The sequence below is a fragment of the Ovis canadensis genome, chromosome 26 (assembly GCF_042477335.2).
Source record: "Ovis canadensis isolate MfBH-ARS-UI-01 breed Bighorn chromosome 26, ARS-UI_OviCan_v2, whole genome shotgun sequence".
NCBI lineage: Eukaryota > Metazoa > Chordata > Mammalia > Artiodactyla > Bovidae > Ovis > Ovis canadensis.
Window position 1 is genome coordinate 44320513 of NC_091270.1, and position 21690 is coordinate 44342202.

Consider the following 21690-nt stretch of genomic DNA (forward strand, 5'->3'; position numbering starts at 1 on the left):
TGATGAGTCTTCAGTCATAGTTCACAGATTTCCATTCTTTTTCAAATATCCCTGGACCCTCTGCTTTCTCCCTCTTGTGATCCACTAATATCATATGTAGATTTACACTGTTACCAGCGAAGCCTGCAGACACCACCTTGCACACCCCATTTGCTGTCCTTTATCTTTCATCTTCCAACCAGACTTCTGTAATGCAACTAACTTGTGCCAACCCAGGCGCTAACAGTACATTTTGCAAATGAGATCCTTTGGGATGATGTTAGTTCAGATACTGCCCCCTCCTCCTGAAGTCTAGACACCTTCCAGGGAGTCTATGCCATTCATTATTCATGTATGGGTCTGTCATTTAGTCCCCAAGAGTTTTTAGGATAAAAACCTTGCTTTTCTATCCCCTTTCAATGGTATAGTTGAACAAATCAGAGGGATTCCTGACATCGGCATAGTGGTTTACATTTTGCACTGGACTGTAACAGTAAGATCTCACTTTTACTTTCATTTAAAAAAAATCCAAGCCAGTCTATGTCCGACGCAGGATACAGCATGCTTGGGGCTGGTGCACGGTGATGACTCAGAGAGATGTTATGGGGAGGGAGGTGGGAGGGAGGTTCATATTTGGAAACGCATGTACACCCGTGGTGGATTCATGTCAATGTATGGCAAAACCAATACAGTATTGTAAAGTAAAATAAAGTAAAAATTAAAATTAAAAAAAAAATCCATTAGGTAGGGATGTTTAAACCTGTTATGGAAAGGAAAAACAACTTGCCCAAAGTCACCAGCTAACAATGGCAGATGTGGGTCAAACACAAATCTACAGGCTGTGACCATGACTCTGGGGGGTCTTACAGCATGAATGAGGGTTAGGGGGTTTGCAGAACAGAAGTGGAGTCAAATAGGGGCTCCCCACTGTCAGAATCCATTCTTTCCAAGTGCTTCTCTCTCTCGGCTCCCAGAATCTAGTTTTATGTTTTCATCTTTGTTCTAATCACATTTTAGAATCTCCTTTTATGAACATTTCTTTACTAGTGTAAGAACTCCTGGAAGGAAAGTAACATAGCTTCTTTATATTTGTAGTTCCAGAACCTAACACAACATCTGACACTTAGTTTAACAAAATACATGTTTACTGGATGAATTTCAAGAGTTTGTGTAGATCAGCGGTCCCCAACCTTTTTGGTACTAGGGACCGGTTTCATAGAAGACAAGTTTTCCAAGGACAGGGGGCAGGGGACAGTTTGGGGATGATTCAAGCACATAACATTTATTATGCACTTTGTTTCTATTATTAGTACATCAGCTCCACCTAAGGTCATCAGACATTAGATTCAGGAGGTTGAGGACCTGTGGTGTAGATGCATTGCAAACCAAACCAAACAAAGGCACTTTGCCTTATGTTCACTGTGCTTGGATACAGGAAGCTCAACTTAGAAAATCCATCCAAATCCATCTTGCTGTAGAGTTAGACTTAAAGCTTTGACAATAAACACCACCCCAGTCATTAGAAAGGGTGTCTGCTCATCTAGACACTGTATTACAGACGCTAAGAACACAAGTGAACCCAGGCTACCTAGATTTGAACCCAGCCTTCATTAGCTGCGTGTCCCTGAATAAGTTACCTTACTTCTCTGTGTCTCCATTTCTTTATGTGTAAAATGAGAGGAAATGGTTTACTTCACATTTTTTGAGACTGAGTGGATTAAACGATTTTATATTTACAGTGCTAGGTGACGCTAGTGGTAAAGAAGCTGCTTGCCAGAGAAGGAGACCTGGGTTTGATCCCTGGGTCAGGAAGATCCCCTGAAGAAGGAAATGGCAACCCACTCCAGTAATCATGCCTGGAGAATCCCACAGACAGAGGAGCCTGGCAGGCTTCAGTCCATGGAGTGGCAAAAGAGTTGGACACGACTGAGTAACACATTTCTCCGTATCGTTGGAGCCACTGTTTCCTGTTTCATTTTGATATTAGGGCCAACAACTTCCAAACTGGCCCATGTTTACTATCAACATTATCAATACATGTTGGATAATACTAACTTTATCTCTTCTTATCCAAGTGTCATCAAATGACACCCAAGCACTACCCAAGTGTTCGTTTAGCAAATACTCTTTGCCTGGAGAGATTCTGGCTCTAGAATTACATTGTCCATACAGTGTTTGGCTATATAAATTTACATTTACATTAATCAAAATTAAATAAGGTAAAAAATTTCATCTCTCAGTTGCACTAGCTACATTTCAAGTATTCTGTCACTACATGTGTCTGTCTGGTGGCTACTGGATTGGATGATACAGATAGAGAAAATTTCCCTTAGCGCAGAAAGCTCTGTTACATAGAGCTATAGTACAAATACAAAGATAGAAGCTGACATTCTACTAAAGAAGATAAATAATAAATAAATATATGATCATTATGAATTAATAATTTTCTATAAAGAAACATATTTAGTTACTGAAACATTGTTAGAAAAATTAACTTTGATAAATAATTCCTTAATGAACTGTCACATCATTATATTAAAATTATAACTGGCTTACCAATTACAAAAGTAGAATATGTTTATTAGAGAAAATTTAGAGAATACAGAAAATTATAAAAAGGAAAATAAAAATATACCTAGGAATATTTTATCTTTTTTTATTTGATATTTGTAGACTATTTTACCATGTCAATCTTTGAAGCACTATTTTTAGTGTCTATGTAACAGTGCAATTTCTGAATTTAGTGTTATTTTATCACTGACCTCATTAGAATTTAGATTATTTTAAAATTATTTGTTCTAATATCTAAATGAGTATTCATATATATAATTCTTTGCCTGCCTTTTTATTATTTCTTCATGAAAAATCCTTAGAGTACCATCTCTAGAGCAAAGTTATTAAATATTTTTAGATTCAGCTCATAGTAAAAGATTTTTCAAAAATTTGAACTTATTTGTGCATGTACTTACCCTTGGCAACTGTATATTTTATTTCTTATAACTGTGGGAAGTATTTTGTTTAAACTTGTTATTTTTGATTAACAGTGAGAATGAACATCACTTCAAATATTTATTAAACATATATTTATCTATATATATCTTCTCTGAATTATCCATTTCAGTTTTACATCAAATTTTCAATTGCAAAATTAGATGAGCTCTTTGTATTTTAAGGATAGTAACCATTTGTCTTTCCTATTTTGAGCCAACATTTTCCCCAGTTTGTTGAATATCATAATTATGTTTCTATTTTTTTACATGGAAAAGTTCTGAAACTCATATGTGGCAAATTTATTTCCTGGCTTTTAAGTTTTGAAAGCCTCTGTGTTTAGAAGAATCCCTGACACACAGTGAAAACTCAGTAAGTATTGGATAAACGTAAGTTTAAATGAATTGAAATATTTGACCCATACTGACAAACCATAGCCTCATTCTTTTTTCCTACAGATGCAGGCCAATCCTTCCAATCATTTTAATGTAACTTGGAACTAGAAGAAAAGTTTGGCATTTGTACTGATTTTCTGATGGTAGCATACTCAGTATCTGGGGGATTACCATAACCTATTGTGTTCCTGAATGGGCTTCTCTGGTGGCTCAGCGGTAAAGAAATCACCTGCCAATACAGGAGACTCAGGTTTGATCCCTGGGCTGGGAAGATCCCCTGGAGAAGGAAATAGCTACCCACTCCAGCATTCTTGCCTGGAGAAACCCATAGACAGAGGAGCCTGGTGAGATACAGTCCATGAGGTTGCAAAGAGTTGGACATGACTGTACAACTAAACAGCGACAACAGTCCCTGAAGGGAACCTCTTACAAAGCTCCTGACCCTGCATTTGTGTCCATCTGGCCCCGATGGACACTGTAGATATTTCCTGTCCCACAGGGTCAGTGCTTTTTGGTAGCTGTTGTGTTTTTGTAATTTTTCAAGTAGTACCTCCCATTATTTTTGTTTATAAATTTTAATTGGATTTTTACAAATTTTTGTTTTGTTTTTTGTGGGTTTGGTTTGATCATGCCACATGGCATGTTGGATCTTAGTTCTATACCCAGGGATCAAGCCCATGTCCTCTGCACTGGAAGCAGAGTCTTAGCCACTAGTCCACCAGGGTAGTCCCTCCCATTATGTAATAAATGTTTAAAATCCACTTCCACCTCTTCTCAATATCTGCCTGGCTTCTTCTGTCCTCTTTCTTCTATTAAAATTTTGAGCATACAAGCATGATAAAAAAGGATAATTAACTGAAGGTCAGTGGTATGAGGCATACAAAAAGAATACTGTGTCCTGTTTCTTAATATTTCATCATGAAATCATAGTGATACAATTTGTATCAGGGGAAAAGAAAGCAAAGAACTAAAGAGCCTCTTGATGAAAGTGAAAGAGGAGGGTGAAAAAGTTGACTTAAAAGTCAACATTCAAAAAACTGAGATCATGGCATCCAGTCCCATCACTTCATGGCAAAAAGATGGGAAAACAATGGAAACAGTGACAGACTTTACTTTGGGGGGCTCCAAATCACTGCAGATGGTGACTGCAGCCATGAAATTAAAAGACGCTTACTCCTTGGAAGGAAAGTTATGACCAACCTAGACAGTATATTAAAAAGCAAAGATATTACTTTGCCAACAAAGGTCCATCTAGTCAAAGCTATGGTTTTTCCAGTAGTCATGTATGGATGTGAGAGTTGGACCATAAAGAAAGCTGAGCACCAAAGAACTGATGCTTTTGAACTGTGGTGTTGGAGAAGACTCTTGAGAGTCCCTTGGACTGCAAGGAGATCCAACCAGTCCATCCCAAAGGAGATCAGTCCTGAATATTCATTGGAAGGAATGATGCTAAAGCTGAAACTCCAATACTTTAGCCACCTGATGTGAAAACTGACTCATTGGAAAAGACCCTGATGCTGGGAAAGATTGAAGGCAGGAGGAGAAGGGGACGACAGAGGACCAGATAGTTGGATGGCATCACCGACTCAATGGACAAGAGTTTGAGCAAGCTCCAGGAGTTGGTGATGGACTGGGAGGCCTGGTATGCTACAGTCCACGGTGTCACAAAGAGTTGGACTTCACTGAACGACTGAACTGAACTGAGAAAGACAGAAGTCAGCATGCGTGTGTGCTAAAGTCCTGTCTGACTCAGCCCTGGTCTGGCCCTGTGCGAGCCTATGGACTGCAGCCTGCCAGGCTCTTCTGTCCTTGGGAATCTCCAGGCCAGAATACTGAAGTGGGATGCCATTTCCTCCTCCAGGGGATCTTCCCAGCCCAGGGATTGAACCCACATCTCTTACCTCTCCTGCATTAGCAGGCAGTTCTTTACCACTAGTGCCACCTGGGAGGCCCAAGCCAGCATGAAAGTCAAAGTGAAAGTCACTCAGTCATTTCCAACTCTTTGTGACCCCATGGACTATACAGTCCATGGAGTTTTCCATGCCAGAATACTGGAGAGGGTAGCCATTCCCCTCTCCATGGGTCTTCCCAATCCAGGGATCGACACCAAGTCTCCCGCATTGCAGGCAGATTCTTTACCAGCCAGGAAAGCCCAAGAATATTGCAGTGGATAGCCTATCCCTTCTCCAGCGGATCTTCCCGAACCAGGAATCAAACCAGGGTCTCCTGCATTGCAGGCAGATTCTTTACCAACGGAGCTATCAGGGAAGCCCAAGTCAGCATACACATGGGCAAATAAACGTTTGTCCTTGGAATGTCTGTGGAGGTGGCCAGGTTCATTCATTAGAGCTGCCACACTCCTAGGAAACCACACAGCCTATTTACTTATAATGAACCACACAGGCTTCTGCAAATGTGCTTTTCCTCCATTTTCCTCTTTGGGGGTACTTACAAGTCCATAATACTGAAGTGTCCTGGTCAACTTTGTGCTTTGCCTGACAAACATCTGTCTTGCAAGTTTCACTATGAATGTTGCCTCCTCAGTCAAGTTGCCCTAATTTATTTATACTGAATTAGGCCCTTGTGTCTTCTCATTATTTACTTTAAAACTTTCAAAACATTGTTCTTTAATAACTAAGTTTTTTACCTTAATTTGGATATAGTTATACAGTCACAGGAATTTGCAAAAATAGTACCCATTTCCCCCAGTGGTTTTATCTTCCAAAACTGTAGCATAATATCATCCCAGGAAATCGACATTGGCACAATGTATGCCTACAATTTAATGCTATTTTACGGTATCTTTATACTCATGAAGCTACCACCAGCCAAATCTCCTTCATGCTACCATTCGAGGTCACACCCACCCACTCCTCCCGCCATCCCAGACCCCTGGCAGCCACTAATTTCTTGTCTATCAGTATAATTTTCCATTTTTAAAATGTTATATAAATGGAATTATATAATATGTGACCTTTGGAGAAAGGCATTTTTTTTCCCACTCAGCCTATTGCCTTTGAAATATTACTGACAGATGAGAGACTATGTCTGCCATGCCCTCCTCCAGGCCATCTTCCTGACCCAGGGACTGAACTCTGGACTCCTGTGTCTCCTGCATTGCAGGTGGATTCTTTTTCACTGAGCGACCAGGGAAGCCCTGATACATTATATATATATATATCTCCTATTATAGCCCGGGGCTTCTGTGGTGGCTCAGTGGTAAAAAAAAAAAAATCCTCCTGCCAATGGAGGAGATGCAGGTTCAGTCCTTGGGTTGGGAAGGTCTTCTGGAGGAGGGAATGGCAACCCACTCCAGTATCCTTGCCTGGGAAATCCCATGGACAGAAGAGCCTGGTGGGCTACAGTCCATGGGGTCACAAAAGAGTTGGATACGACTTAGTGACTAAACAATTACAGTCTACAACTAACATTTTGCTAGTCTGAATGAAAGCATACCTCTCTTTACCCACTCCCATTTATAATAAAATTAATTATCTAAAAAGTCTCCTCTTTATATGCAATAACCATATCAGAAATTGTCCTAATTTTGCCTCAATCACTAAATATAACTTAGAAGACTAAAGAGAAAAAAGAAAGCAAATTATACCAACTCAGTTTCACTCTCTTGTTCCACCTTCCTTCCTGATGTTCCAAGGTTTCTTTCTTTTTTCATTTTTCTGTTTACAGAACTTTCTTACGCCATTATTTGAGGGTCAGTCTGGCAACAAATCCATCCTTTTTGCTTTCCTTCGGCTGAGAGCATCTCAATTTCCCCTTTATTCCTCAAGGTTATTTTCACTGGCTATAGAATTCTGAGCTGTCACTGTGGGGGTAGGAGGGCCTAGTTACTACTTCCCAAGTGACCTCCCCTGACAACCTGGCAGGCAGAGTCCTTGTTACTCCTGACAGTTAAGTTTCAGCTCTCTGACTGCCCAACTCTGACACCACCATGGTCGGGGCAGGATGAGGGGTGACTGGGAACAAACTGTCAGGCAAGGGTGGGCACCTAGGCTCCTCACTAGGCTTTGACTCATGGGGGTAGGATGATGTTTGACTTGAAGAGAGGTGTCTGCAAGATGTCTGTCTTCCAAGGCTGCCCCTTTGCTGGGCCTTTGGTTAGAGAGACCAGGCTTTTCCTGCTGCTTTTACGGCTGTCCTCGGCATTTCTGACACTCAGCCCAGGATACATGAGGCAAAGAAGAAAACCCAGGGAAATCACTGCTACGTTGTTCCTTGGATCCTGAGGTCCGTGGCCGATCTGCCTACTTCTCTTCACCTCTCAGAGTCTTCTTATGCTTGTTTATATATAATGTTCAGGGATTCGGGTTGTACTTAGTGGGAGAAATAGGGAAAATAACACTTCCGTCAGGCTTCCCAGGTGACACAGTGGTAAAGAATCTGCCTGACAATGCAGAAGACTCAGGTTTGATCCCTGGGTTGTGAAGATGCCCTGGAGAAGGAAATGGCAACCCACTCCAGTATTCTTGCCTGGGAAATCCCATGAACAGAGGAGCCTGGCGGGCTACAGTCCATGGGGTTGCAAAAGAGTCAGACACGACTTAGCTACTAAGCAACAATCCTTCTATTAGTGAAAGTTTTTTTTCCTAAGAATTTTTTTTATGCAGACCATTTTTAAAGTGTTTATTGAAGTTATTACAGTATTGATTCTGTTGTTTTTTATGTTCTGGTTTTTTGGCCATGTGGCATGTGGGATCTTAGCCTGCAGATCAAGGATTGAATCCTCACCCCCTGCACTGAAAGATGAAGTCTTAACCTCTGGACCACCAGGGAAGTCCCCAGAAATGGAAGTCTTAATTTCTTATTTTAATGATAGTAACATCAACTAGATTTCAGACATTCTGATGAAAAAGTTTGCACTTTGTTTTTGTCCTTAGAATGTACAGTCAAATGACTGTTTTAAAGTCACTTGTAAAAATTTCTCTATGTAGTTATGTCACCAATAGAGGTATTTTACTTCCCTTTTTGTTTTTAGGACCTGCTTTTTAATTTAATTTAATTTACAGTTATGTAAAATATTTAACGAATCCTCACTCAAAGGTATAGTCAAGGAAATTGAGCTTCAATATCTGCCCCCACCATACTTCCTCCTCCTTCGGTGACTATTTTTTCAAAAATTGTAAGGTTTATCCTCCATTTTTTAAAAATATAAACAAATATATGTATTCATAGAATCTCCTTCTTAGTCAATTGTTTGCCTATTATATACATTTTTTCTCTACTTTTCCTTTCCACTTAATATATTAGATATATTAAGATATAGAGATATTCCTCATTCTTTTCTTCAGCTACAGAATACTCTATTGAGTAGCTATCTTATTGTTCAAATTCAACCAGGGCAATAAATAACCTTGTCCATATAATCTTGTTTTAATTAATTAACTTTCATTTATTTTATCTTTTTAATTAAGTGATGAATTTGGCTGCCTTGGACCTTCGCTGCAGCACACAGGATCTCTGTTGCAGCAGGAGGGATCTGTTGGCCTCTGTAGCCGTGGGGCTCAGGCTTGTTTCTCCGTGGCATGTGGAATCCTCCCAGACCAGGGATCGAACCCATGTCCCTTGCATTGGCAAGTGGATTTCTATGCACTCTACTGTCAGGGAAGTCCCTTCTAAACTGTTTTTAATAGCTTTTTATATATTAGGGTTATGTGGCAAGCTTATTTAAAAACTGCAAATTCTTTTTATAACTATTTATTGAAAATTTACCTTATCGGCACTTTTTGTGTTACAAGTGACAAAAAAGAAAAAACACATACTCTTTATTTAAAAAGATACAGGAGCTGCATAACTGAAAAGTCCAGAAGTAAGACTGGCTCCAGCAACACTCAGTTTATTTATAAGCTCACACAATACACAGCTGATGTCACCAAAGATTTTTCTTCCCTACTCTTCTCTTTCAGTTTCTCTAATAATAGCAAAATGGCTGCAGCAGTGCCAGCCCTCACATCCTCACAGGGCCTCACCCAAGAAAAATGTAAGTGCTCCTACTAGTAATTCCAAGAAGAAAAGCAATTTCCTCCTGCAAAATTCCAGCAAACTTCTCCTTGGTTTATTTTAGTTTGAATTGATTGACATGGCCGTTTATGGCCATTTGCTGTGACAGGGAGATAGGATATTGAGGAGATGAATCAAATCATGACCATCTACCCCTGGAGCTAGGAGGTGATTAAGAGTCATTCTCACCCAAATATCATGACTACGAGTAGGTTACAGATGGTTTCCCAAGGCCATTTGGAGTCTTGCTTTTTGTTGGAGAGTGGTTATTAGATGATCAAAAAGTAAATCAGTTTCATGTCGGGGTCGGGGTGGGGGGTCATGCACTGTACCAAACCCTACGGACACAAAGCTAAAACAGCTCTTCCAAGCTTCCTTACCTACATTTACTTAAGTACTCACTTTACCTGAAGACTCTTCTCCCAGTAGATGTTTCCAGCTTGATTTTATACATACACATTCTTCCATTTTTATATTAATATTCTGTCTCAGTGTCTCTACAAACAATGACTGGAGCAATATGCAATGTTTCTAGAAAAGCAGAGAATCTGGAGTGAGACTCTGACTTTGAACTTTAAACATGACTAATTACACGACCCTGATCAAAAACTCAACTTCTCAGAACCTCAATCTCTCCTTCAGAGAAGAAGGTGATTATTATTATACATAACATTGAGAAGGTCCTTGCTGTGCGCCACACTCTGTTGTAAGTATTTTAAATGTCTTAAGTCATTGAAAGCTCATAGCAATCCCTTCAATAAAAACTTCTTTTAGATCATCTTATATGTAAAGAAACTGAGAACAGAGATGTTAAGTAACTTGCTCAAGGCCTCCTACCTTATAAGTAGAAGAGCTGAAATTTGAACCCAAGTTTTCTAACTCCAAGTAAACTGTATGCTGCTGCTGCTGCTGCTGCTAAGTCACTTCAGTCGTGTCCGACTCTGCGCAACCCCATAGACGGCAGCCCATCAGGCTCCCCCATCCCTGGGATTCTCTAGACAAGAATACTGGAGTGGGTTGCCATTTCCTTCTCCAATGCATGAAAGTGAAAAGTGAAAATGAAGTCACTCAGTCGTGTCTGACTCTTAGCGACCCCATGGACTGCAGCCTACCAGGCTCCTCCGTCCATGGGATTTTCCAGGCAAGAGTACTGGAGTGGGGTGCCATTGCCTTCTCCAGTAAACTGTATACACAGGTGAAATTTTTAGCAAAAAGAAACTGCTCAGGACTTCCCTGACAGTCTTCCGCACTTTCACTGCTGAGGGTGCGGGTTCAAACCCTGGTTCGGGAACTAAGATCCCATAAACTGCTGTGTGGCCAAAAAAAAAAAAAAAAGAAGAAGAAGAAGAAAAGAAAAGCTGTTCGATAATATTACTATTCCTGAACCTAAATAATAATTATTCTACTTCATAGAGTACTTATGAAGTTCACATAAAATAAAGTCTGTAGAAAAGCTTCCTAAACCAAAAAGCAATTTGCTGTACAAATATAATGTATTTTAGTTCTTACTACGATGTCTCCCTTCCTAAATCTCTCCAGACCTTGGATAACATCTCATATGGGCATCCAGTCAGTCCCATTTTTTTATTAATATTAGCGCTTCTTATATTCAATTAACAAACCTTATCTTTTGCAAAGCCCTCCTCATGTTAAACCCTCTAGCATTTCCTTCTTAATTCTTTCTGCTCATTTCTTCCCTAGCTGTCAGCCTTTTCTCTGTGGGATTCACATTCCCAGACTTTATGATAATGAGACATCCTGACTCCATTTGCTCTAGTCCATTACTTTCTAAAGATAGTACATAGGAGGTTCAGGCCTGGATTAATAGTTTCAGTAAACTTTTGCTACTTTTTATTTTTCCTTCCAATGCTTTTAGAAGCTTCTATAGCTATAGGGCTTCAGTTTCCTTTTGTAGGTATGATTTTGAATGGTTTTGCAGTTAACTTCAGCATGGTTGTTAAGAAATGAATTCAACAAATATGTATTTAATACCTATATGACAAATCCTATATAAGATGCTGATAAAATATTAATTTTGCATAGTTCCCAGAACTATAAGTAGTGAGAAAGACGTCTAAGGTTACTAAGCTGTCTGTCCTTGTAAGAGAAACTTGTCCTCCTGAATTGGTAACACCTATGCATCTTCTTTCTTTTATTTGTTTTTTGAGATTCCAGGCTCTAAAGATATTTTGTGTGTGGGTGTGTGTTTGTGTCTTTGTGTCTGTGACAGACAGAGAAAGGGAAACAGAGGTCTGCAGGGCAATATTACAAACACTTGAAGAATTCCAATGTTTAAAAAGCCATTGAGGGACTTCCCTGGTGGTTCAGTGGCTGGGAGTCTGGCAGCTGGTGCAGCAGACATGGGTTTGATCCCTGGTCCAGGAAGATCCTACATGCCTCATAGCAGCTGAGCCCGTAAGCCACAACTACTGAAGCTGGAGCACCTAGAGCCTGCAACAAGAGGTCACCACAATGAGAAGCCCATGCACCGCAATGAAGACCCAGCACAGCCCCCCAAAATAAATATTCAAAAGAAAAGAAAGGAAGGAAGCCAGTGCAATCAATAATCAAAATACTCAATGTGAAATTCATTTCACTGAACAGTTTGATAAAAACTTTAAAATAAGTTATGTGTAAGGAAATAAACCAAGACATAACTGCCATCTTGAAAAGACCAAAGTTTTGAAACAACATAAACAGAAATCAAACAAAGTCGTGTGAATCAACTGATTTCAAGAATCAGTTAGACAACTTGAACATCAAACTTCTATCAATCATCTAAATGTTAAAACTGCAAGAGCTGGGATACATTCTGACTTGGATTCTAGAAGAGCTAATTAGTGAATTTGGAAAATGGTACTAAGAGGCTTACCCAGAATGCAGTCTAGAAAATAAAAGAAAAAAATACTGAAGAGAAGTTAAGACACATGAAAGATTATTAAGCCTAATATCTAATGTTCAGTAAAAATTACAGAAACCGAGAAAGGAAGAAATGATAGTAGGCTACCTTTGAAGAATTAATTCTAGGAATACTCTAGAATATTAATTGAAAGATAAATTTTTAGATCAAAAATTTTTTACTAGAATTACCTACTAAAAATAGACAAAAATACAATGAAAATAAGTCCACACCTTGGTCACATAATGAAAATAAAGAATAAAGAGAAAAATCATTAAAGTTAGCAAAGAAAAGTATCGGTAGATTGATAGTATTAATACCATCTCATCAACAACAAAGTCCAGAAAGCAATGGAGTAGTATCTTCCACATGCTCCATGGAAATAACTGTCAACCTAGAATATTGCATTCAATCACATTATTCTTTAATATTTAGAGCAAACTCTCATGTAAAGGATAAAAAAAAAACTTTGATGTTCACTAAACACACTCTTAAAGATTGTGTTTTAAAAGATATAATGATTTTTTTTCACTCTACCTGTCTTATTACACTTGAGAAAGAGTTCTTGGACCATGCTCTCTGATTCTTCCTGGCCTAAATCTCTCCTTATTCCAGCTTCTTTGACACTTGACAGACAATTTTGCATAAAATACAGATTTGGTCGTGTTACTGCCTAGCACCCTCCCTGCCAAACCTCACACAAGCACCCATTTCTTTTGTTCCAGAAGGGTGTAATCTGTGAAAAAAACACATTTCAACTAAGTAAATTTTGAAGATCCAATCACCTTTATCCATCGATTCATGAATTGGTCGGCATCCCAGCTGCAACTATTAATAGGAAGGCACTCTGTGGTGCTGATTTAGTCCCTAAGTCGTGTCCAGCTCTGAGACACTGGACTGTAGCCCTCTGTCCATGGGATTCTCCTGGCAAGAATACTGGAGTGGGTTGCCTTTTCCTTCTCGAGGGGATTTCTCCCACCCAGGGATCAAACCCATGTCTCCTGCATTGCAGGCAGCTTCTTTACCACTGAGCCACCAGGGAAGCCCCAGAAAGACACTCTGAGAAGCTGTTAAAATGGAAGGCTTTTAAGGGCAAAAGGGATGAGACAAGGAAATCAAAAACAAAAGGAAAGATTATTTCTGGCAAGGTTACTTTCCTCTGAGGGAAGGAAAGGGGGGCCTTTCACCTGAAGATGACTTCACTAGGATTGATCAGGAAATTCCAGGGTGACTGATTTAAAATTTCAAGCCTGAAAGAGGCTGAAACTGCAATTAGAGTAAGTATTAAGCTTTGCTTTGATGTTGTGGGGCTGAGCACAAGTGACTATTTGGGGCCTATTACTTCTTTTTTTTAATAAGTCAAACGTTTTAAACCTGGATTTCGAAGCCTCTGCAGATTTTTCTGGCCTTGGTTCCTACTTTTTATTTACTTACAGAATCAACTCAAAGGTCAGTGTCAGCCAGGTCCCCTGATTTCAGACCCTAAATAGTGAGAAAGAAATTACTTTCTGACTTTCTGGAGTATTCACTGTAAGTGCATTGCCTAAGCCCTCATGTTTTTCAGGCAGTCCGCCTGTTAGACACAAAGCTATAAGAAATAATGGCAGAGGTTTCTGATTTGTGTTATATTACTAAATAGTTCAGATGGTAGAAAATCTGCCTGCAATGCAGGAGACCCTGGAGAAGGGAATGGCAACTCACTCCAGTATTCTTGCCTAGAGAATCCCATGGACAGAGGAGCCTGGTCGGCTACAGTCCATGGGTTCACAGAGTTGGATATGACTGAGCGACTAACACACACAATAAGCGTGTCCAAAGCCCATGAAGAAAATCAGTCCTTCCAATAATATTCTCCCTATATTACTTCACAGAGGTATTTTCTGAGGTTTTATGGCAGGGAGTCTTTTATTTGATATTTTCAGCATGATAGGATTTTAAGATATTATTCTGCCATGTTGGCTATATCCTTTAATGTTTTCAAGTTACCTTTTCTGTCTATCAATTTCTCTTATCTCTATGGCTCCTAATCTTTGTCACCAGTCTCCATCAACAAAATCAAGCTGCAGAAAATAAATTACAGATAAGGCTCCCTGACATGGTAATGGGGTTTTCACTGCTTACCTTGAATTTTCTATTTCAGTCATTTTTGCTGCCAGAAATCTCCTTTTGATCCTCAAATCAGAAAACCTTTTGATGTGAAGGGCAACTTACCACATTAAAACATAAAAACTAGCAACTTGTTAGCACTTCGTTTTTCCTTTGGATTTTACTGCCTTTCACGTATCAGTTATTTTTTTTATCTTGCAGTTACTCTCAGGACTTGGGCAGTTAAGGTGTACTATTTGCTCTATTTCTTGTCCTTATTGATAATTTATTTCATTTAATTGTTTTGAGGACTCATTAAGTTTCCTTCACCCTAGACCATCATGAATACACTGTAAGCTGAATCCTAAAATCTTGGGGCTCCCCTGATGGCTCAGATGGTAAAGAATTTGCCTGCAATGCAAGAGACCTGGGTTCAGGAAGATCTCCTGGAGAAAAGAATGGCTACCCACTCCAGAATTCTTGCCTGGAGAAGTCCATGGACAGGGGAGCCTGGCAGACCACAGATGATGGGGTCCCAAAGAGTCAGACACACTGAGTGACTAAGAGCTTCACTTTCCCATTTTTCATAGCACCTCTTAGTCCTCAACACCTTCAGCAGAGCTTTTTCAAATCTCACTTTAAAATTTGGATAAACCCACTCTCACTTCTGTGTCACCTCCACTTCCTTCAGTGGCTAGGAAGTGAGGTGAGTGATGGGATTGCTGAGGCCCTCTGCTCACAAAAATCTTAGGAGGTGGTTCTGTTCTACTGAATTATATCAGACGTGGCTTGCAGTAAAGGTGCGGCCAAGGGAACTATAGCAGGCTGGCTACCTCTCCTCAGTGCCCCAGTTCTCAGTCCTCCCGAGCAACCCAACGGGAAGGCTCTTAGTACATCTCAAATCCAATATGCCCCTCATTGACTTTTCTGTCCTCTTTCATTACACATCCACTCCATCCTGTAACCTCTCTATTCTATCAGCCTAAATCCTGGTCTACAGAATAAAAGCACTCAGACCCTTCTTCCGTCTAGTCATACTTACATACCCAACCTTATTTACCATTCTCCCCTCCATAAACTACATTCCTCAACCAAACTAAACCCGCGATTATTGCCCTGGGACACCTATTTCTTAGTTCTAACCTCATACCGCATCTTCAGGAAGTATCTTCATTCTCTCTTCTCCATTTTCTGTTTGTTTGCTTGGCTGCACCACACAGCATCTGGGAATTTAGCTCCCTTACCAGGGATCAAACCTATTCCCCTTGCATTGGAAGCAAGAGGGCGTAACCACTGGACCATCAGGGAAGTTTCTCTCCTTCATTGGTATGTGTCCAAATCCTATTCATCCTTAAAAGTTGAGTTCAACTGCCTTCTGCAAAATACTGTATCATAATCCTAGATGTATCCTTTGTTCTTCTAAATTCCTGTGGCATTTTTCCTATAATTTCTCTTCCATACCTGCCCCTTTCTTCTTTAACTTTGGGTAATTTATGAACATACATTATTTTTTTTTAATTGGACTACAACTTCTTGAGGACTTGATCTATTTCCTTATGAAATCATCTTTTTTTTTATTCTATACGATGACTGACAAGTAGCTTTCACAGAGAAAGGATGTACTTTCATGCATTTTCTTAATTACTGCACGTAATGACTATAAGCTCATATTATTTAGGGCCATTTTATCAGTAAGGAAATGTTTTATTGAAGAAATAATGAACCCCTTTGATGGGTTAAACAAATATCTAATGATATTGAATAAATGATAGAGCAAATAGATCACTCCACATGAGGATTATAGTGATTTTATACTAAAGGAAAGATGTGCTTTATCTGCCAAAGTAAGTTCACAAGCACAGTTGAAAAAGAAATAGTTTCTGTTTTATTTTGTTTTGTGAATTGCCTCCATGAATTGGGTGAATGAAATTGCCACACCTTTCTATAATTTGCTTCAAGTATCATAGAAACATTGACTGTGTCAATAGGGATAAAGAGAGATGTAAGTTTACCTATTGGAGAAGGCAATGGCACCCCACTCCAATACTCTTGCCTGGAAAATCCCATGGATGGAGGAGCCTGGTAGGCTGCAGTCCACGGGGTCGCTGAGAGTCAGTCACGACTGAGCAACTTCACTTTCAATTTTCACTTTCATGCATTGGAGAAGGAAATGACAACCCACTCCAATGTTCTTGCCTGGAGAATCCCAGGGACGGGGGAGCCTGGTAGGCTGCCGTCTATGGGGTCACACAGAGTTGTGCAACCAGGTTTCCTGAAATGGTTAGATATCCTCACTCTCAGCAGTAGTCTTTTGATAAGCACATTCAGTCAGCTGCCTGTCTACAAAGGAGGCAAACACTTTCAATTTCCTGGGAAAATGGAGGAATTTTCCAAGTGTGACAGCTATCTTCCTAATGTTTCTTGCAGATGGGTGAAATGACAGATGGCAGGGCTTGAATTCATCTTGATGAATAGGAAATTGATGTTCTCTGTCACACCAGCCTTTCTGAGTGTGGATTTATATAGGAAAGCTTTCCCACTTTCACCTTTTTTAAAAAGAGTATTACTCAACCATTAAAAAGGAACAATATTGAGTCATTCGTAGAGATGTGGATGGACCTAGAGTCTGTCATATAGAGTGAAGTCAGAAGGAAAAAAACAAATATCATATATTAACACATATATGCGGAATCTAGAAAAACGGTACAAATGAACCTATTTTCAAGGCAGGAATAGAGACACAGGCATAGAGAACATATGTGTGGACATGGTGGGAGGTAGAATGAGGTGGGAGATTGGGAATGATCTATACACTACCGTATGTGAAATAGACAGCTAGTGGGAACCTGCTGTATAGCTCAGGGGGCTCAGCTCAGGGCTCTGTGATGACCTAGAAGGGTAGGATGGGAGGGTTGGAGGGAAGCACAAGAGGGAGGGGATGTATGTATACATATGACTGATTTTGGAGAAGGAAATGGCCACCCACTCCAGTATTCTTGCCTGGACAATTCCATGGGCACAGAAGCCTGGCTGGGATACAGTCCACGGGGTCTCAAAGAGTCAGGTACCACTGAGCAACTAATGCTCACACACATGGCTGACTCATGTTGTTGTACAGTAGAAACTAACACAGCTAAAGCAACTATACCACAGTTTTTAAAAGTCACCGACAATGTGGGAAGAAGTGAAAGGAGCCATTACCTGGCAATGGAAAATGCGCCTAGATTCTTCACAGATACCGCATTAAGGAACATGGTTGAGAGAACAGCACATCCTGGTCCTTGGACTGGAGATTTGTCAAAGTTGGTGGAGATCTGTGATATCCTCTCATCCATCTCTTCATTTTACCATTGGACAAAGAGAAGCGACTTGTTCAAGATTATAAGAAACACAGTGACTAGGGCCACAATGTTGCCTCCAGGAACATCAAGTAGAGGAAAGCTGAAGAAGCGGCTATGTTATCTGTAAGAGAAAGAGCCAAAAACTCAGCCAAGTTCAAACCCAGTGTCAGGGGTCCTTGCACCTCTTCTAGGAGAAATAGCATGACCTTCACATTGAAAAATACAATAAATTCTCCAATTTTGCCATTTTCTGTATCCTTAAGCAAAGCAGTCTCCTCATTTGTGAAATGTGGTTATTACAATTATTTCCTTTGCAGGACTGTATGGAGGATTTCAAGACATCAAGCATTAGATAAGTTCTGGGAAATAGTACACCATCAAATGTTGGTTCTACCTTCGATAAGTTTAAAGTTGGAATTTTAAAAAAATCTAGGGACTTGAAATACAAAAAGAAGGCCAAGAAATGTCTGTTTCAATCAGTAGAGTCCCATGAAGACAATCTGAATCATATTTAGTCTCTTGGACAAATCACAGAGGATATAGAGGAATTAATATAATATTATTTTTCATTAAGTGTTTAAGACATATGGACAATCCAAGCCTGGCCTTCCTCCCTTTGCCCAGAAAACATTTTAGCCACAACAGAACTTGGAGCATGATCAGTCTAACATCTTCAACAGCGTTTCTGGTGTGTGCATACTTTCACATAACTTTGTCTGAAAGGCTCTCAGTGGAGTCTCTCACCACCTTCATCTAATGGGCAGCAGCTGCCTGGAAACAATCCTTCCATATTACTCACCTTATCAGGCCACAATAAAACACCTCCCTTCATCCTACCCTGGGAAGACGTATCTGTTCATTTGCTATTTGTAATGTTGACGGCCCCTCTTCGGGTAGTTTCTCCTACACCAGGTGGTTCTGGCTTTTTAGCGTTTCTCACTAACTGGCTGATTCCTCTCTGAGTTTATCTGAATTTTAGTTTGTTTCTTTATAGACAGCACACTTCAGCTTTCTACTCTCCTGGACTCCTCGTTGGCAGAGATCATGAGAAGCAGCTGTCTGCCCTGGGCAATGACACAGAGGTACCGGTGTCATCATCGTGGTTCAAAGCCGGTCGTAACCCCTAGATAATCCCGCGTCTCTTGCTGCATTTGTAGTCAGATTTCCTTTCCTTTTTCTTATTCATCTAATTTTGCCCACCCCAGGCGGCATAAGGGATCCTAGTTTCCTGACCAGGATCAAACTGGTGCCCTCTGCATTGGAAGCGCAATGTCTTAATCACTGGATAGCCTGGTAAATCCCTGTAGTCAGATTTCTGATTCAAGCTCCAGACCACTTTATGTACTGAAAGGTGCCATTGTTTTTTTCTATTGTTCTCCCACTGGCCATTCTTTATTGGCTATGGGGGAAAGGGGAAAAATGATGTGAGTTTGGCCTTTGTAATTTTAGAAAGCTCAGCCTTCTACCATTATCTATTCATCTATCTATGCCTCTTTCTAATGCCTCAATTTCCAGAGTGACTATGATAAATCTGAGTCAATCTGATTAAGAAATTATTAATACTAAAAGAGAAAATGGAAGGAGTAGCAAAGGAAATTACAAAAAGATCCCAATATTAGATGCCCTTGAGGCTCTAAAACTTAAGATAGTTTTCTAGATATTTACTACTCAGTGTGGAATTTAAATTGGAGATTATATCAATCAAAAGTATTGATTCATAGACCTTTTTATCATCTTCTCTATATATTTGAGATTGAAATATAATAAAATGAAACCATTCAGTGCACTCAAAGTTATACATCCTGGTCTCAAGTTCTGGATCTGGCTTATGTAACTATGGAACCTTGAATTATATACATACACACACACATATTTTATATGTATATAGGCTATATGTATATACTGGGAAAAGAACAGAAAAATTATAAAATAATAGATATTTCCAAGACAAATTGGAATAATTTTTTAAATTCAACTGTGAGAAATCACAAGTAGGTAAAAAGCAATTTTAAAAATTATAAATACTATTAAAAGAATTGTACAAGCATAGGTGTGTTAAAGACAGCTCTATTCATCAAACCCTATTTGTCCTCTTCTTGGGCTCAAAAATAAACTGTATTTCTCAGCCTGCAACAGAGTTGGGGTCAATGGTACATGAGTAGAGGAGAGGCACACCAGTTTCCATAAAAACATTGACCCATAAAAAACCTCTGCCATGAATCCTTCATTCTCTTACCCCTTCCAGCAAGGACAGCCAACTTGGAAACCACATGTTGCCGATTCATGAAGCACCACTGCTGGGGAGATGCTGCCTGCCAATTAGAACACCTGTTTAGGATGACATGGGCAAGATACAACACTTCTTATTGGGTTAAGCCTGAGATGTGGGGGTTTATCTGTTAAAAACAGCAGAAGCGACAGATGGTAAACTCGAGGGGTAGGTTGCCAAGCTGCTGGAAGTGGCATTAGTCTGATTTTAATTGGGAAGAGCCCAGTGCTGACAGTTAACTATGAAAACAGGCCTTTACGAGGCCCAGCCAATGACTGGCTGAAACATAATCTGGTCAAATCAGCAGTGCCAGCTGGGATAAATTCTGAGGTCCTTAGAGGAGACTTCTGCCAATTTGACAGGCCAGTGAAGATTCCTGAACCACAGACAATTCAGGGGGTTCTGATTATCCCTTTTAAAATTGTCTGCTTATGGGTATGCCTGTCATAGAAAAGTACTCCTGTGAATTCTAAATGAGAATCTGAAAACCTGGAAAAATCAAGAATGGCAGGTCTCAGATTGTCTCCTTTAATTCACACTCAATTTTTTATATTTCTGTGAAGCCTTAATGAATCACGGAACAAAAATTGTGCCCAGCTACTGGTCCACCTTTTTATTGACAATCTTAAAAAATTGAAGAAAGTCCCAGACAAAAATGGCAAAAATAAACAGTTTCCAAGTTTAACTAGAATTTGCATGACAGCTAGTGGTCGTAAGTCTAAACAGGAACCTAAGATGGGAAAATAGTCCCTGCCCAAAATAAACCCTTCTAGATCTGATTCTCTGTGTTGCAATACTGTTACACGTTATTTCATATTTTCCACCTCATTGTTTCCAAATGTGAGGCCCACAGAAATTGCATTCATTAAATTCCTAGGTTTTTGTTTTATTATGAATTCAACAACTGAGAGTTTAGGCCTTTCCTTTCTTATTGTCTAAGCTCTTACATGTTTTACTAATTCGAGTGTCATTCTTCATACCAGTTATTAGAGATCTGGCTCTTTGGCAGGAGCAAACCCCTAAAAAATTAAAGCTAAGCACAGGAGAAAGAGTAGGAGGACAATCTGCTGCTTCTGGTGTGGCTGTCTGGTTACTCCACAAACCCTACCATCTGATGTTGCTCAAACATCACACACATGGGCACACAGTGACAGCAGTGAAATGCAATTAGTAACATCCATGAAGACTGAGGCAAACCAAAGATTCAATTGGTATCATACCTAATAACACCCAAATCCGGTTTATTTGAACAAAAATTCGTCCAATTGGAAGATTCCAGATTATTCTAAATATAGCTTAGTATTATTACTCCCAGACATGTTCTGCCCACAACTGCAGGGAGGACATTGACAACGATACCTGTCCCCGCCCTTGGGCATCCATCTATCCTTCTCAGTACTCTTTGAGATCCCATGGACTATAGCCCGCCATGGGCTCCTCTACCCATAGAATTCTCCAGGCAAGAATACTAGAGTGGGTTGCCATTCCCTTTTCCAGGAGATCTTCTGACTTAGGAATGGAACCTGTGTCTTCTGCATTGCAGGCAGACTCTTTACCGTCTGACCCACCAGAGAAGCCCCCCTTTTCAATACGCATATAGCCAAAGCAACTTTTAGACGTCACTGGACTTCCCTAAGTTTAAATGTGGGGCATATATTCTTTACTGCTTTTATGTTTTCTGAATAGATTGCTATGCATCTATGCAAAAGAATTCTTCCA

At 39.8% G+C, this 21690-nt stretch overlaps 1 long non-coding RNA gene across 1 annotated transcript in view; it reads right to left on the reverse strand.

Moving 5' to 3' along the window:
- Positions 1 to 9058: 9058 nt before the first annotated feature.
- LOC138430859 (uncharacterized) overlaps positions 9059 to 21690 on the reverse strand; it is a 134804-nt gene continuing 122172 nt past the window's right edge. The window contains exons 2-3 of the long non-coding RNA XR_011253412.1: positions 17563 to 17823; positions 9059 to 11828 (exon numbers count right to left, since the gene is read on the reverse strand). This is a non-coding gene — a long non-coding RNA (uncharacterized lncRNA). The remainder of the gene's footprint in view (positions 11829 to 17562; positions 17824 to 21690) is intronic.